This window comes from Populus alba, chromosome 8 (genome assembly GCF_005239225.2).
Source record: "Populus alba chromosome 8, ASM523922v2, whole genome shotgun sequence".
NCBI classification, from domain to species: Eukaryota; Viridiplantae; Streptophyta; class Magnoliopsida; order Malpighiales; family Salicaceae; genus Populus; species Populus alba.
Window position 1 is genome coordinate 16,919,712 of NC_133291.1, and position 16,803 is coordinate 16,936,514.

The 16,803-nt window shown below is 34.7% G+C and overlaps 2 pseudogenes; one reads left to right on the plus strand and one right to left on the minus strand.

Annotated features, from left to right (window-relative positions):
* The window catches only part of LOC140955879 (uncharacterized), a 39,977-nt pseudogene extending 26,609 nt beyond the window's left edge, over positions 1 to 13,368 (plus strand).
* Positions 7,748 to 7,858, minus strand: LOC118059282 (small nucleolar RNA R71; annotated as a pseudogene).
* Positions 13,369 to 16,803: the final 3,435 nt, after the last annotated feature.

Genomic DNA, 16,803 nt, shown 5'->3' on the forward strand with positions numbered 1-16,803 from the left:
CGTAGCACTAAGAACTCAAAGTGTCTGTAGCGAGTTCTGAAGGTAGTTTTTGGCACATCTTGTCCCTTGATTTGCATTGGTAGTATCCTATCTGTGGAAGTGGATATCTGTTATTTACCGTCACTTTATTCAGCTGACTGTAATCTATACAAAGTCTCAATGTTCCATCTTTCTTCTTCACCAATAATACAGGTGCCCCCTAAGGTGAGTTGCTTGGTTGTATGAACCCTTTGTCTAAAAGCTCCTGCAATTAAATTTTCAACTCATCTAATTCTTTTGGGGCCATTCTATACGGTGGTTGGGCTATAGGAGACACCCCAGGCAATATATCTATGGTGACTTCAACGTCTCTTTCTAGGAGTAGTCCTAGCAATTCTTCCGGAAATACGTCTAGAAATTCCCTCACAATTGGAATGTTAGACAATCCTATTTTACCTTTTTTCGAATTCATCACATAGGCAAGGTATGCTTTACAACCCTTCTTTAGTAGTTTTCTCGCAACCATACCCAAGATCATATTTGTAAAGTTAGAAATTCTCTCCCCCTTAAAAACCATTGTTTAACCCTTAGCCCTTTGGAAGGTTACTCTTTTTTGCCCAATCAATTCATACCTAGAATTATATCAAAATCACTTAATTTTAGGGGTATTAAATCTGCTTTTAATTCACACCCATTCATGTTAATTCCCACCCCTTCAAATACAACATTTGTTTCCACAATTTCACCCAAAGGTGTCCGAATAATAAATCCTTTCTCTACCCTTTTTGTTTCCTTTCTCAATTTGGTTACATTTTTATTTGCTATAAAAGAGTGAGTGGCACCATAATCAAACAAAACATGCATTTGATAGTCATTCATTTGTAGCATACTTGCCACCACATTTGATACTGCTCTAACATCCTCCTAGGTCATATGGAAAACCCTTCCTTGATCCCTTTCATTTTGCACTCTGGATCGTCCCTTATTTGAGTTAGCTCCTGATTGAGTCGACCTTCCCAGTTTGTTTACTATGATAGACTGCTGATGACTCTGACTTTACTGCCTATGTCTCTAAGGCTGTTTAGTGTTTAACTAGGGGCATTCCCTTTTAAAATGACCCTTCTCACCACAATGATGACATCCTCTTCCCAAGTACTAACAGGTTTTCCACTTATGACCTTCTCCTTGACATATATAGCATCGTCCAGGAGAAACCATACAACTCCCGGGTTGTCTTTGTTCACACTAAGCACATCGAGGGTAGCCAATTTCCTTCTGATCATTATGCCCCCTTGTAGCTATAGCCCTGGAATGGGTTTGACCACTTCCCGACCTTCCACCGATATCCTGTCAGAAACTAGTTGATGTCCCCCTTTTCTTTTTGAATTGAAGGAACTGTTCACCTCTACCTTTCTTTGGAAGCGGTAGCCTGCCTAAAAGTTCCATATCCTTTCGTTTTCCTGCACCCCAATAACTCTGTTAGCCTTCTTCCATACAAGCCTCCAAGGCCTGTGCTACTTCAATCAGTTCCCTTACTGACCTGAACTGTAAAGCAATCAACCCCTGCTTCAATTCTTGTCTGAAGCCATCCCTTAACTTTTCTATCATGTGTTGTTCTGATGTGACATAATGTGGTGCGAATAGTGAGAGGTCATGAAATCGTCTCTTATACTCAAGTACTGACATTCCCTCCTGTCTCAAGGCTAGGAATTCATGTTCTTTCATCTTTCGATGATATTTGGAGTAATATTGATTCTCAAACTCTATCTTGAAATCATTCCAGGATAGGGTTTCTGTAGCCCTACTCAACTGAACTGTCTCCCACCAAGTCATAGCACCGTCTGATAGAAATTGAGTAGCACAATCTACCCGCAGATCATGTGGTATCTTAATTTGAATCATGGTTTTCTCCACCTTTCTAATCCACCTTCTCGCCACTTCAACATTCTGTTCACTTGAGTAGGGTTCACAACTCATTTCTCTCATACTTTTCACCAAACAAACTACGTGTACCACGTCATTAGTAGCTGTAGTTGTTTTTGAAATGATTGCTATGATGGGTGCAGGTGGGGGTGCTAGCATAAGAGTGGCAGCATTAGCCATACCATTACTTCTTTGACCAGCTAGGCCAAGAGCATCGGATCAACATAAGAAATAGATGGCCCTGTAGGTGTAGTCTGAGGGGGCTCCTCTACTTGTTCCTGTGGGGCTAACATGGTTGGTCGAACATCCCAAGTTTGCCTTGGTGCCTGTCTAATTTGAGGCCCTGATGATTCTTTATGCCCTGCTTGAGTCGATACTACCGGTGCATGTGAAGTAATATCTTCCTAAGGGCTATCTTCTTGCCCCTTGGAAAAGTCTATATTTCTATTTCCACCCCTGCAAAGGATAGATCTATTCTAATCTCTTGATGAGTACGTACCATCCTGCAATAAATTAATGAACATCAACAACCTCTTTTGATTTCTTCCCAGAACCTATACCAGGGCTCTAATACCAACTGTAATAGTCTGAACTGTACGACTCGATCAATGTTAAAACATTCCAACATATCCTCTTTATTTGAGGGTTTTTTTTTCAAAAATTTGGCAGAGTTTCGTTTGCATTTAGGACATCCCAAGTTATCGACTACTATCAATTTACTTAATTAACCCTCATCACAAGGTCCTATAATTCCGGACCTTATATCAAACCTCATAATTCCACACAATATATATATCCTACGAGCAAGTTAAATATGTTAATTCCCTTTTGTTTAAGTTAAATATTTACATAAGCTTCACAAAGTAGAGTCCTAAACTAATGATCTTCCTGGATGTTTGATGGACCTGTTACATAAATAAACATACCATTATGTTGATAAAGAATATATGTATACTCATGTAATGAATTCGAATGAAGTATTAACTTTCTATCGAATCCATGAGAATTCTAACATAGAACTTATATTTTGCTTGTAAATCTTTTAGACCCAATTAACACTCATTTGTATATTCTTAGTTGAATAATCTTATTTAGTTCCATAAACTGGGTGACCTTGCAAAGTCTAATCTTGTAATTCATTTCCCAGCAATCTTATCGCAGATGCCATTAGCCAAAGCTAATCTTGTAATTTATCTCCCGGCAATCCTATCACGGTTACCATTACCCAAAGCAAATCTTGTAATTCATATCACGGATGCCATTAGCCGAAGCTAATCTTGTAATTCACATCTCGACAATCCTATCATGGATGCCATTAGCCGGAGCTAATCTTGTATTTACGCTAGACTTTATTTGCATTGAACACGACATTTATTAGAATTGCATTTACCAGAAGAATTTTAAATTATATAAGTGCAAATAGGAGGAAAATCATGCACCTGCTTTGCCTGTCTCGCGACCTCCCCTAGCAGATGATCCAATCCTGGTTGCCCCTCCTGAATCACAAGGAAGTTTATTTGGTTATGATTCCTTCAAACCAATATTATAGAGAATTCATATTCATCCATTACTCACATGTTACTTTCTATGCATGTTCATTTCCTCATCATAACATACATACATATGTCATGTATATTTTCAGAGTTAGTATCTCAATGTGTAAGTGTTCGTATGACTCAATTTTTTTATATTGTTATTTATAGTATTCACATGAAAGTTTACTGTTATTATCTAACTTTGAACTGTTACTGTCCAATTTCCAACTGTTACTGTCTGACTTTGAACCATTACTGTCTGACTTTGAATTATTACTGTCCAATTTCCATCGGTTACTGTCTGACTTTGGACCATTACTGTCTCACTTTGAACTGTTACTGTTCAATTTCCAATTGTTACTATCTGAATACTCATTAAATTTTTAACTATATCCAAAGTTCTAAAACTCCATTTTAAGTGAGATTGATCTTGTTAGAAAGCTAAGACACGAGGCTACTAGTTCTCTAAAGGAAGGAGAACCCAATTCTGCTTCCAAGATAATCAAAATTGCTCATCAACTAATCAGTCCTACTGCCCTATATAATCAATCACGACTCAGTCTCGGTTGGTAACCCATAACTGGAGTTCTACATCTTCAAATTGAGTAAGACCATTTTTCTTGGTTAGCTAACATTCAAATCTACAATTTCTATGTGGAATCCAATCCTAATTCCCTCATCCTCCTACTCGAAATCTCACCGACAGTTAGGAGACAAGTCCATCCAGATTTGTCTCCCCCTCCCCTTCACACAATAGTTTCATAAACTACATACCACACACATGAATTAACTTAATCTTAATGATAAGTACTTTTTCTCCAATTTATGTCTAAGAACCTAACCTATGATTCAATATCCAAGCATCAATTCTTTATCAAATTTAAAGAAAGAATTTTTTTTAGATCATGTTTAGAATACCTTACCCGGTACAAATTAAGATTTTGATCTTCAACCAATTGAAGATTTTCAACTCCCTCCTTTGTTTTCTTCTTGTTCAATTTCCCTCCTTTCTTTTCTTCTTGTTCAATTTCTTGGTAATCCTTTGCTCTCAAGTGTTTATCCCATCTATAAGCTCTTAATCTTGGATGGGTTCTTGAAATTTTAGTGTTTCTCTCTTGATTTCTCAAGAATGGGTATAAAACTCCCTATCTTCTCTCCTTATGGTTCCTACAGTTTTTTTTTTTTTTTGTGCGGAGATAGTATTTATAATCTATATTTTTGCTTATTTGCATTTAGGCCCTCGTTTTCCTTTACGTGTATTATTCTCTTCAATTAAATCCAACCATCAACAGTACCGAGTTTATTATAATGTCTCGAATTATTTCGCCCAGAAATTTATATTAAAAAAATTGTGAATTTCTATTTTTATTTAACCATATGCATGAATTTCTTCACTTTTATTTACTTATTATTTTTCTTGGGGTTTACATCAAGTGCAAAATGATGATATAAAACCAGCTTATTACTAGTCCCTAGTAATCAAAGATTTAAAATAGAAAAATAATTTGTAAATTCCACAAAGCAAGACATTCATCATTCAACTTCCATTAATCTATCCACATAAACAAATTCTCATTAAATTCATATATTTGCTCAACACCTCTTAAACAAGATATTAATAAATCTTTCTTTTGTGCTCAAAAATATCAACATATAGTTTATGGGCCTTTACTTGAAAGGAAAAAAAAATTTTGTTCTAATCTTTAAAGTTAACTTCCTTAGGTTGATATTATTATCTTCTTTTTTTCTTTTTCTTTTTTTAATATATATACATATAGTTTAAAACACAATGCATCTTTAACCCATTGATTAGTACTTAAAAGTGCATTCTCATTAAGGTTTTATATCATCGTATTGCACTAAAGTATCATTAAATTCCCTAACTACAACATGTTTTATAATAACAAGTCTGATAATATAATATATCTTTAATTTATGGTAAATGTTTATTTTGAATGCAGATATATCTCACAATTCAAAGGATTTATTGATGTGATTAACTATTGAAAGTGAAGAGACAAAAAGAGGACTAGGCTAAGAGAAGAGATGCTAGTTCAATTCCAAACTCGAACACCATTCGGTTATTGGATCATAACTGGAGTTCTAGAACTCGGATTTAGGTCTACTTTATATGAATCGAAAAGCTAAGACATAGACCTACAACTTTCATGAAGAGTCCAAGACTCAAATCTGCCATTTTCAAGTTCAAATCTTAGGAACAACGGAGAAGTCGGAACCTGTCCTGCAGCTCGGACACTGTTCGGTTTTCAGCTCATATCTTGAGTTCTAGAAGTCCAAATGATCTCTGGTTTTTTTTGTTGGAAAGCTAAGACAATTGCCCACAGCTTTAATGGAACAAAGGGCTCTAATTATGATGTTAGCAATGATGTTTTGACCAGCCAACAATATCAATAACCAGCCAATAATGTCAAGAACCAGCAGCCAACATTGTCAAAAACCAGCCACCAAATCAATGGTTGGCCACCAACTAAATAGTTTGTCAACCAATCAATAGTTCTAATTTTTAGCCTATAAAAGGAGGCATTTGCCATGTATTTATATATTAATTTTCAGATCAAAATCATCTTCTTGCTTTCTCTCTTTGTAATGTTCAACTTTTCTTTCATGCTATATTAATATCTTGTTTATGCTTTTTTTCATTTCCTTTCCTATACTTAGTTAACTTATATCATGTTTATGTTCTTATATTGTTTATTTATGTTTTTCTTTTCATTATGTTTAGCTAAGTTAATTATGTCAAGGTGAAAAGGTTTCACTAGTGGTGTTAGAATAGATATAATATAAACTTAACATGGACTTTAATGTTTATATCCAAGAAAGATTGTTATTAACATGTTTTATCTTTTTATCTTACTAATTCTTAATACCTTGCTTAATGTTTAATCTAGATTTGTGTTGTATAAACACTTGGTACATCAAATGCTTGATCCTTCATAGTTTTCGGCCGACATCATTATTATGATAGGAACTTGATTTGTTGTTAACATAAACTAGCAACATGAATGCCTGATGATATTTATAAGTATGGTGTTACTTAGATAAGATAATTAATATGATCATGTTAACAATTTATAATGAGCTAATAATGATAAATCATCCGATTGGAACCTCCTTTTGTGTGTGGTTTCCAGTTGAGTAATAAAAAGAGTTTATATTATATTTATTTGAAATACCATTAGTGAATCCTCTAACCTTGACATTTGTTTTTATTATTTTTTAATCCTTACATCAACCTTACCTCTCAAAGCTCTCTTTATTATTACTACTACTATTATTATTATTTACATTCTTGTTATATTATATGTACGTTAAGTATGCTCTGTGTTTGATCAAGGATCCTGACATTGTTGGTCTTGCCTTGTTCATTCGCATCAGAAATCTGTTTATATTATATAATATATCTCTTTAATATTTTCATAAACTCAGTATATAGGCTGGAAACCTGTGACCCGATCTTTTAGATCATTCTCAGGTATAACGACGCCACGTACTGAGTATTATTATTATTACTCTTAGTATTACTATTATTATTGTTGTTATTGTTGTTGTTGTTATCGTGTTGTTATTTATAATTTATACAATTAACCTCCCTGTGGTTCGACCCCGGTCTTGCCGGGTTATTTATTACTTCGACACTCCTGCACTTGGGAGAAGACATCAATCTTTTGGTCGTGTCAAGTTTTTGGCGCCGTTGCCGGGGAAGGTAAGTATTGTATAAATTATATATTTCTTTTATTTTCTTTTTGTTTTACTTTTATTTGTTTTTCTAATTTTTGTTCTTTTTCTTTTTCTTTTCTTTGCACTTGCATGAGAGTTTGGACACGTACATTAAGTGGTAGACTTTCTAGGAAATCCTCATTTTCTTTAGAAAACATGGCCGAAGAAGATAACCAGTCAATTCATAATGAGAATAATGAGAATAATGAGAATAATCGTGCGAGAACACTTAAAGATCACATGAATCCAATAAGAACAAGTGCACCATCATGTATTGTTTTTCCTCCTGATGCGTCTCATTTTAATTTTAAGCCAGGTATTATTCAACTTTTACCCACTTTTCATGGCTTAGAATTGGAAAATCCATACTTGCATTTAAGAGAATTTGAAGAAGTTTGTAACACCTATAATGAATTAAATTGTAGCATGAACACTATCAGATTAAAGCTTTTTCCTTTTTCATTAAAAGATAAAGCTAAAACATGGCTACAAAATATTAGGTCAGGATCCATTCGTGCTTGGGATGAAATGCAACAACAGTTTTTAAAGAAGTTTTTCCCTTCTCATAGAACAAACTCTTTCAAAAGACAAATCACCACTTTCACTCAAAAACCAGGAGAAACATTTTACAAGTGTTGGGACAGATATAAAGACTTGCTTAACACCTGTCCTCATCATGGTTTTGAAAGATGGAGATTGGTTTCACAATTTTATGAAGGGTTAACACCTAAAGATAGGCAAATGGTGGAATTGATGTGCAATGGAACTTTTGAAGATAAAGACCCTGATGAAGCAATGGAGTACCTAGACTTGTTAGCTGAAAATGCTCAAAATTGGGACACAACAGGCACGTGTGAGGCACCAGGTAAAACTCAACCTCATACATCTAATGGAGGCATGTACAACCTTAGGGAAGATCATGACCTCCAAGCCAAATTTACATCTTTAGCTAAAAAAGTTGAGGCACTAGAATTAAAAAAGAGTGGTCAGTTAAAATCTGTTCAAGAAATTGTGTGTCAAATTTGTGAAACTAATGAACACTCAAACCAATGATTGTCCAACTTTGCCTTCTTTTAAGGAATGTCTCCATGAACAAGCCAATGCTTTAAATAGTTTTCAAAGGCCAAGTAATAACCCATACTCACAAACATACAACCCTGGTTGGAGAAATCACCCAAATTTCAGTTGGAAGAATGGTAACAATAATGCACAAACTTCACAGCCACCATTTCAAGCACACCATAATTTTCAAAATTCTCATGGATATGCACCTCCTTATGTTCCCCTCCTAGAAGAAATCTTGAGGAAACACTGCATACATTCATTGAAAAGCAAGAGACAATCAACACTCAAAATGCTCAAACCATGGCAGATCTAAAAGATACTCTTGCAAAGTTCACATCTGCTCTTAGTTTTCAGGAGAAAGGTAAGTTTCCATCTCAACCACAACAAAATCCCAAAGGGCAATACAATTCAAGTGCAAGTGGTTTCCGGAAACCAACATATGGATCAAGTCAAATCAGTCACTACTCTCCGTAGTGGTAAGGTTATTGAAAAACCCACTCTTGAACATTGTGAGAAAGATGAAGAGTCTATCTCTGAGGGTAAGGAAGGGGTTGAACCTGAACATTGCAAAGAAAAGGCTGATTCACCGCCAGCACTTCCATTTCCTCATGCCATGACCAAACAAAGGAAAGTCAATCATAATTCTGATATCTTTGAGACTTTCAAACAGGTAAAGATCAATATACCTTTGTTAGATGCTATTAAACAGGTACCGTCTTATGCTAAATTTTTGAAAGATCTGTGCACTGTGAAAAGAAAACTGAATGTGAAAAAGAAAGCCTTTTTAGCCGAACAAGTAAGTGCCATTCTTCAAAATGATAATGCTTTGAAATATAAAGACCCTGGTTGTCCTACAATTTCTTGCTTTATTGGAGAACATAAAATTGACAGAGCTTTACTTGATCTTGGAGCTAGTGTGAATTTACTTCCATATTCGGTTTTTCAAAGTCTCAATCTAGGTGAGTTGAAACCTACTGCTGTAACTCTTTTACTTGCTGATAGATCTGTAAAAGTGCCTAGAGGAATAGTTGAAGATGTGTTAGTACAAGTTGATAAATTCATCTTTCCTGTGGATTTTTATTGTGTTGGATACACAACCTGTTGAAGCATGCAATCCAATTCCTGTTATTTTAGGACGTCCATTTCTTGCAACCTCTAATGCATTAATTAATTGTAGGAATGGAGTGATGAAGTTATCTTTTGGAAACATGACATTGGAGATGAATGTTTTTAACATTTACAAGCAACCTGGAGATAATAATGATTTACAGGAAGTAGATTTTATTGAAAAATTAATCTATGATCAATTTGAAAATTCTTCCAGTGAAACTGAGTTTAATGAATCTGAAGATTTGCAAATGGTTTATTTTCAGGAAAAGTCAAAGGCAAATAGTTGGAGACCGAAAATTGAGGAATTGCCCACCACGATCAATTGAGTCCATACCTTCAAGTGTTCAACCACCAAAAACCCGATTTGAAGCCATTACCATTTAATCTCAAATACTCATTTTTGGGAGAAATGAAACTTTTCCGGTAATAATTTCTTCCAAACTTAATGTTCATCAAGAAGGTAAGTTATTACAAACTCTGAAAATGCACAAAAATGCATTAGGATGGACCATAGCTGACATAAAAGGAATTAGCCCTTTGATTTGCACACACAAGATTTATTTGGAGGAAAATGCTAAACCATCTAGAGAAATGCAACGAAGGCTTAATCCTAATATGAAAGAAGTAGTGAAAAATGAAGTCATTAAGCTTCTAGATAATGGAATCATTTATCCTATTTCTGACAGCAAATGGGTAAGTCCTACCCAAGTTGTACCCAAAAAGTCTGGAGTTACTGTGATAACAAATGAGAAGAATGAGTTAATTCCAACTAGGACTATTACTGGTTGGCGCATGTGCATTGACTATAGGAAACTTAATTCAATGACTAGAAAAGATCATTTTCCTTTACCTTTCATGGATCAAATCCTAGAAAGAGTTGCAGGTCATGAATTTTATTGTTTCCTAGATGGCTATTCAGGTTACAATCAAATTGAAATTGCATTTGAAGATCAAGAGAAAACTACTTTCACATGTCCATTTGGTACGTTTGCATATCGAAGGATGCCTTTTGGATTATGTAATGCACCAGCCACGTTTCAAAGATGCATGCTTAGCATATTCAGTGATATGGTTGAACGTTTTTCTTGAAATTTTTATGGATGACTTTTCTGTTTTTTGGTGATTCATTTGATGATTGTTTAAATAACTTGGAAAAGGTTTTGAACAGGTGTGAAGAGAAGAATCTTGTGCTGAATTGGGAAAAATGTCATTTTATGGTAACAAATGGTATTGTTCTTGGTCACATTGTTTCATCAATAGGAATTGAGGTTGACAAATCTAAAATCGAGTTAATTGCCAACTTACCAGCACCAAAATCTATTAAAAATGTTAGATCATTCTTAGGACATGCTGGTTTTTATAGAAGGTTCATCAAAGATTTTAGTGTAATATCTAAGCCATTATGTAACCTTCTAACAAAGGATAATGTTTTTGAATGGACTGAACATTGTGAAGAAGCCTTTGTTAAACTTAAAAGCTTGCTTACTTCTGCTCCTGTTATTCAACCTCCTGATTGGTCATTACCTTTTGAAATAATGTGTGATGCTAGTGATTATGTCATGGGTGCTGTTTTAGGACAAAGAAAAGACAAGAAACCTTATGTGATTTACTATGCAAGTAAAACTTTAAATAGTGCTCAAATGAATTACACTACCACTGAAAAGGAATTACTTGCAGTAGTATTTGCATGTGAAAAATTCAGATCTTATCTTGTTGGCTCACCTGTTATTGTTTTTAGCGATCATGCAGCGTTGAAATATCTTCTTTCTAAGAAGGATTCTAAGGCTAGATTGGTGCGGTGGATTTTGTTACTTCAAGAATTCGATATCACAATCAAGGATAAGAAAGGCACCGAAAATGTTGTCGCGGATCATTTGTCAAGATTGACAACTGATTCAAGATCTGACATCACACCAATTAATGACTACTTTCCTGATGAATCTTTACTTTCTATCTCTACAATGCCTTGGTTTGCTAATATTGTTAATTTTCTTGTTTCAGGACATTTGCCAGCTCATTGGAGTACTCAAGACAAAAGAAAGTTCTTGAACGAAGTGAAGAACTTTTATTGGGATGACCCTTACTTATTCAAATATTGTCCTGATCAAATATTTCGAAGATGCATTCCGACAATGAGGTAAGTAGTGTTATTAAATTTTGTCATTCTGAGGCCTGTGGGGGTCATTTCTCATCAAGAAAGACAACTGCAAAAATCTTACAATGTGGATTTTATTGGCCCACCATGTTTAAAGATACGCATGCATTCTGCAAAACTTGTGAAAACTGTCAAAAGTTAGGATCTATTTCAAAACGTCACATGATGCCTTTAAATACTATTCTTGTCATTGAAATCTTTGACTGTTGGGGTATAGATTTTATGGGTCCATTTCCTCCATCATTTGGTTTTGTTTACATATTAGTCGCAGTAGACTATGTTTCAAAATGGATAGAGGCAATTCCAAGTCGTAATAATGATCATAAAACAGTGATCAAGTTTTTAAGAGACAATATTTTGAGTCGATTTGGAATCCCTCGGGCCATGATAAGTGATGGTGGAACACATTTCTGTAACAAGTCATTTGAGTCTTTAATGAAGAAATATGGAATTACACACAAAGTTACCACCCCTTATCACCCCCAGACAAATGGACAAGTAGAACTTGCTAATAGGGAGATCAAACAAATCTTGGAGAAAACCGTTAACCCTAATAGGAAAGACTGGTCTTTAAGACTTAATGATGCACTTTGGGCTTATCGAACTGCTTATAAAACATCATTAGGTATGTCACCTTATAGACTAGTTTATGGGAAACCTTGTCACTTGCCTGTGGAAATTGAACATAAAGCTTATTGGGCTATTAAAGCTTTCAATTCAAACCTTGATGATGCTAGTCAGCTGCGAAAATTACAAATAAATGAGCTTGAGGAAATAAGAAATGATGCATATGACAATTCAAAAATTCATAAAGCAAGAATCAAAGACTTTCATGACAAGAAAATACTGAGAAAAATATTTAATGTTGGTCAAAAAGTGTTGCTTTATAATTTCTCGACTCCATTTATTTCCTGGAAAACTAAGATCAAGATGGAGCGGTCCTTTCATTGTGAAACATGTGTATCCATATGGGGCCTGTGATATTGAGAATCCAAAGAATGGCAATGTTTTCAAGGTAAATGGGCATCGTTTAAAAGTTTATTTTGACAATTTTTTCAGTTGAAAATGACTATATTGAATTGAGTGATCCTGTATATAAAGATTGATTTTTTTTTCCTCACATTGTTTTGTGTTTTGGTATAACTTTTGTTTTTCTAGTCTCTCTTTCACCCCGGTCAAATGGCGGATAACGGTACTCCGTGACTTAAGTCGGTTCTTTCAGTTTCCCAAATTACTGATATTTGTATATATTTGTACAATTCTCTGCTCTTTTCTCCCTTCTTTGAATCTTTTCCCCAATTCTCATTTGAAAATGGACACCACTCTTGAAAAGTTGAAAAGGTATTTTCCCGCTCTGCCTCTAAATGCAATTACAAAAAATTTACCGTGCTAGGTGTGCAAGATTGAGGTTGTTAATGAATCATGGAATTCCTGAAGATATTCGCTGGCTAATTGAAGCAAAGGTACGATTATCAGGTGAGTCCTCTAATTCTTTCATTTCACACATGCCTGGAACAGGTACAAGCACTTTTGCAAAGAAACGTCGTGCAAAAACGACTGAAAGTCTGTCACAGATGTGCCAGATGGACTTGTAATGTGACATGTCGTTCTTTAGGAATGGTATCTGTAAACCGTGAAGATAAGATACAATTCATTAAGGATGGACTGAGTAAGGGGTCTTTAGATAATCTTTTGTTGACCCTTGAGACGCATCCTAGTGGAGATGTGCATCGTGTAATTCATGATTTATGGCCACAATTCCATAAAGAACATGATCGACTTAGTCTTGGGAATCTGACTAAAAAAGACCATGTTTGCCAGTTTTTAAGAAAACTGGATGGGAAGCCTATCCCCGACCCATAGAGGGCGTTTAAGCCGTTCTTGAACGTAAAAACCAAGGGAAGATGTGAGCCACAATCACAACTACCTGTACATACATGATTTGTCAACATAAATAAATAACTAAATAAAGAGCGAGAGAGAGAGAGTGTGAGACAACAGCTGGCCTACATATAGGTGGTATGATTGCATTTTCAAATTCTCATCTATAAATTCTTCTTTTCCTACCTTCATTTCTACTCAACCCATACATTCATCAAATATAGAAGTGTGTAGACATGGCAGGTTCCTCAAGTCATCCTATCAGAAATATTTGTGTTTTCGGTGGATCCAGTCCTGGGAAAGAAAAAGAGTTTTTAGAATCAGCAAATCATCTTGGTCGGGTACTAGCTGAGAGAAAGATTCATTTAGTTTTATGGGGGAGGGAGCCTTGGGTTAATGGAGGTGTGTCAATGGCTGCATTAATGGGAGGCAGTCAAGTTTTGGGGGTTGTCCCCAAAGCTTTAGCACAAGGGGACCTCATTGGAAAAACAATTGGAGAGGAAGTACGGGTCCCCACAATGTCTGATCGGATGAATACAATGTTTAACCATGCTGACGCCTTCATTGCCTTACCAGGTGGTCTGGGCACATTGGAAGAGATCTTTCATATTTCCTCTTGGGCCCAACTGCACATTCACCATAAACCCATAGGTTTATTAAATGTTAATGGTTTTTATGATAAGTTACTGTCTTTCCTTGATCATGCTGTGGAACAGGAATTTCTAACATCTTCGGCACGACAAATCATAATCTCTGCTGCTACTGCTGAACAATTGATTGACCAACTACAATCTTTCATCCCTGTAATTGATCCCTCCATGAGTCGCCTAAATTGGTCAACTACGGAAAGCCGTAAAAAGCTTAAATTGGATTTGAGCCTTAGTTTGTAAAAACTTTGTGTCTTTTTTTTTTATTATTATGTTTTGTTATTTCTTATATTTGTTTAAGTGTGTTTCAGGTTTGTCAGTGTTTGCTGTTTCAGGTGATGTCTTCTATACTCTTTCTTTCTGCCTTAGCACATTGAGGACAATGTCTCGTTTTGGTTGGGGGGAGAGGGTAGTTGATATATTAAAAAAAAAAAAAAAAAATTATTAACTAACTGTGTTTTCTATTATTAAAACAATTTGACAACATTGTTATTAGGATAGCAGAGTATAGAGTCAGTTTTATTACCTCTTGAGACACATCTTAGTAAGTATCTTTATTAGGATGGTAGAGTAAGGAGGAAATTTTATTGACTCTAGAGACGCATCTTAATAAGTATCATTACCAAGGTCTATCATAATACTTCTTGAAATATTCAGGTTTACAAACTCTCACATTGTTATCACTTAATTCTGCTTATATACTCATTTAATAAGTATTCTTAAACCTTCATTTTCACACACACACACTTTAACATATGATTGTGGGTTGCATATTGGATTTTTACATTATTCATGTTCTTTTGTTAAAGGTAACAACTAAAGGAAAGGGATAGTATATAATAAAAACAAAAAAAAAAAAAAAACAAACAAACAAATTGAATTAAAAAAAAAAAAAAAAAGTAGATAAGTTTGGTTTCGTAGCCTCCTTGATTTAAGCAATTAAGCCCGAAGGGGTGTTTTTAACACCTAGTACCCTAAAGTCAACTGACTTGGGAGCTATTGGCCCAGTGCTTGTTATATGGGTTGAGGAGAAAGCTTAAGGGAATCAAACATTGCACTATCTACATATCAGTATCTACAACCCGAGTTACTAAGCTCGTAGGGGTGTCTCAACACCTGATGCCCTAAGACCAACTGGTCTGGGAGTCATTAGCTTAAAGCTCGCTATATGGGTTAATGATGCATTGTGTTTTAAGTTATATGTATATATATATATATATAATATATATAAAAAAGTATTAATCCCAACCCAAGGCAGTTAACCTTAGAAAAAACATTAGAACATAATATTGTTTTCTTCCAATAAAAGCCCCATAATTTATGTTTTCATACATTGAGCACATAAAAGAAGGTTTATTAATATCTTGTTTAAAAAGTATAAAGCAGATATATAAATTTAATGAGAGTTTGTTTATCTGGATAGATTAATGGAAGTTGAATGATGAATGCCTTGCTTTGTGGAACTTGCAAATTGTTTTTTCTATTTTAACGCTTTGATTACTAGGGACTAGTAATAAGCTGGTTGGGGGGTGTGATTAGTACTTAAAAGTGCATTTCTCATTAAGGTTTTATATCATCGTATTGCACTAAAGTATCATTAAATTCCCTAACTACAAACATGTTTTATAATAACAAGTCTGATTAATATAATATATCTTAATTTATGGTAAATGTTTATTTTGAATGCAGATATATCTCACAATTCAAAGGATTTATTGATGTGATTAACTATTGAAAGTGAAGAGACAAAAAGAGGACTAGGCTAAGAGAAGAGATGCTAGTTCAATTCCAAACTCGAACACCATTCGGTTTATTGGATCATAACTGGAGTTTCTAGAACTCGGATTTAGGTCTACTTTATATGAATCGAAAAGCTAAGACATAGACCTACAACTTTCATGAAGAGTCCAAGACTCAAATCTGCCATTTTCAAGTTCAAATCTTAGGAACAACGGAGAAGTCGGAACCTGTCCTGCAGCTCGGACACTGTTCGGTTTTCAGCTCATATCTTGAGTTCTAGAAGTCCAAATGATCTCTGGTTTTTTTTGTTGGAAAGCTAAGACAATTGCCCACAGCTTTAATGGAACAAAGGGCTCTAATTATGATGTTAGCAATGACGTTTTTGACCAGCCAACAATATCAATAACCAGCCAATAATGTCAAGAAACCAGCAGCCAACATTGTCAAAAACCAGCCACCAAATCAATGGTTGGCCACCAACTAAAATAGTTTGTCAACCAATCAATAGTTCTAATTTTTAGCCTATAAAGGAGGCATTTGCCATGTATTTATATATTAATTTTCAGATCAAAAATCATCTTCTTGCTTTTCTCTCTTTGTAATGTTCAACTTTTCTTTCATGCTATATTAATATCTTGTTTATGCTTTTTTTCATTTCCTTTCCTATACTTAGTTAACTTATATCATGTTTATGTTCTTATATTGTTTATTTATGTTTTTTCTTCTTCATTATGTTTAGCTAAGTTAATTATGTCAAGGTGAAAAGGTTTCACTAGTGGTGTTAGAATAGATATAATATAAACTTAACATGGACTTTAATGTTTATATCCAAGAAAGATTGTTATTAACATGTTTTATCTTTTTATCTTACTAATTCTTAATACCTTGCTTAATGTTTAATCTAGATTTGTGTTGTATAACACTTGGTACATCAAATGCTTGATCCTTCATAGTTTTCGGCCGACATCATTATTATGATAGGAACTTGATTTGTTGTTAACATAAACTAGCAACATGAATGCCTGAATGA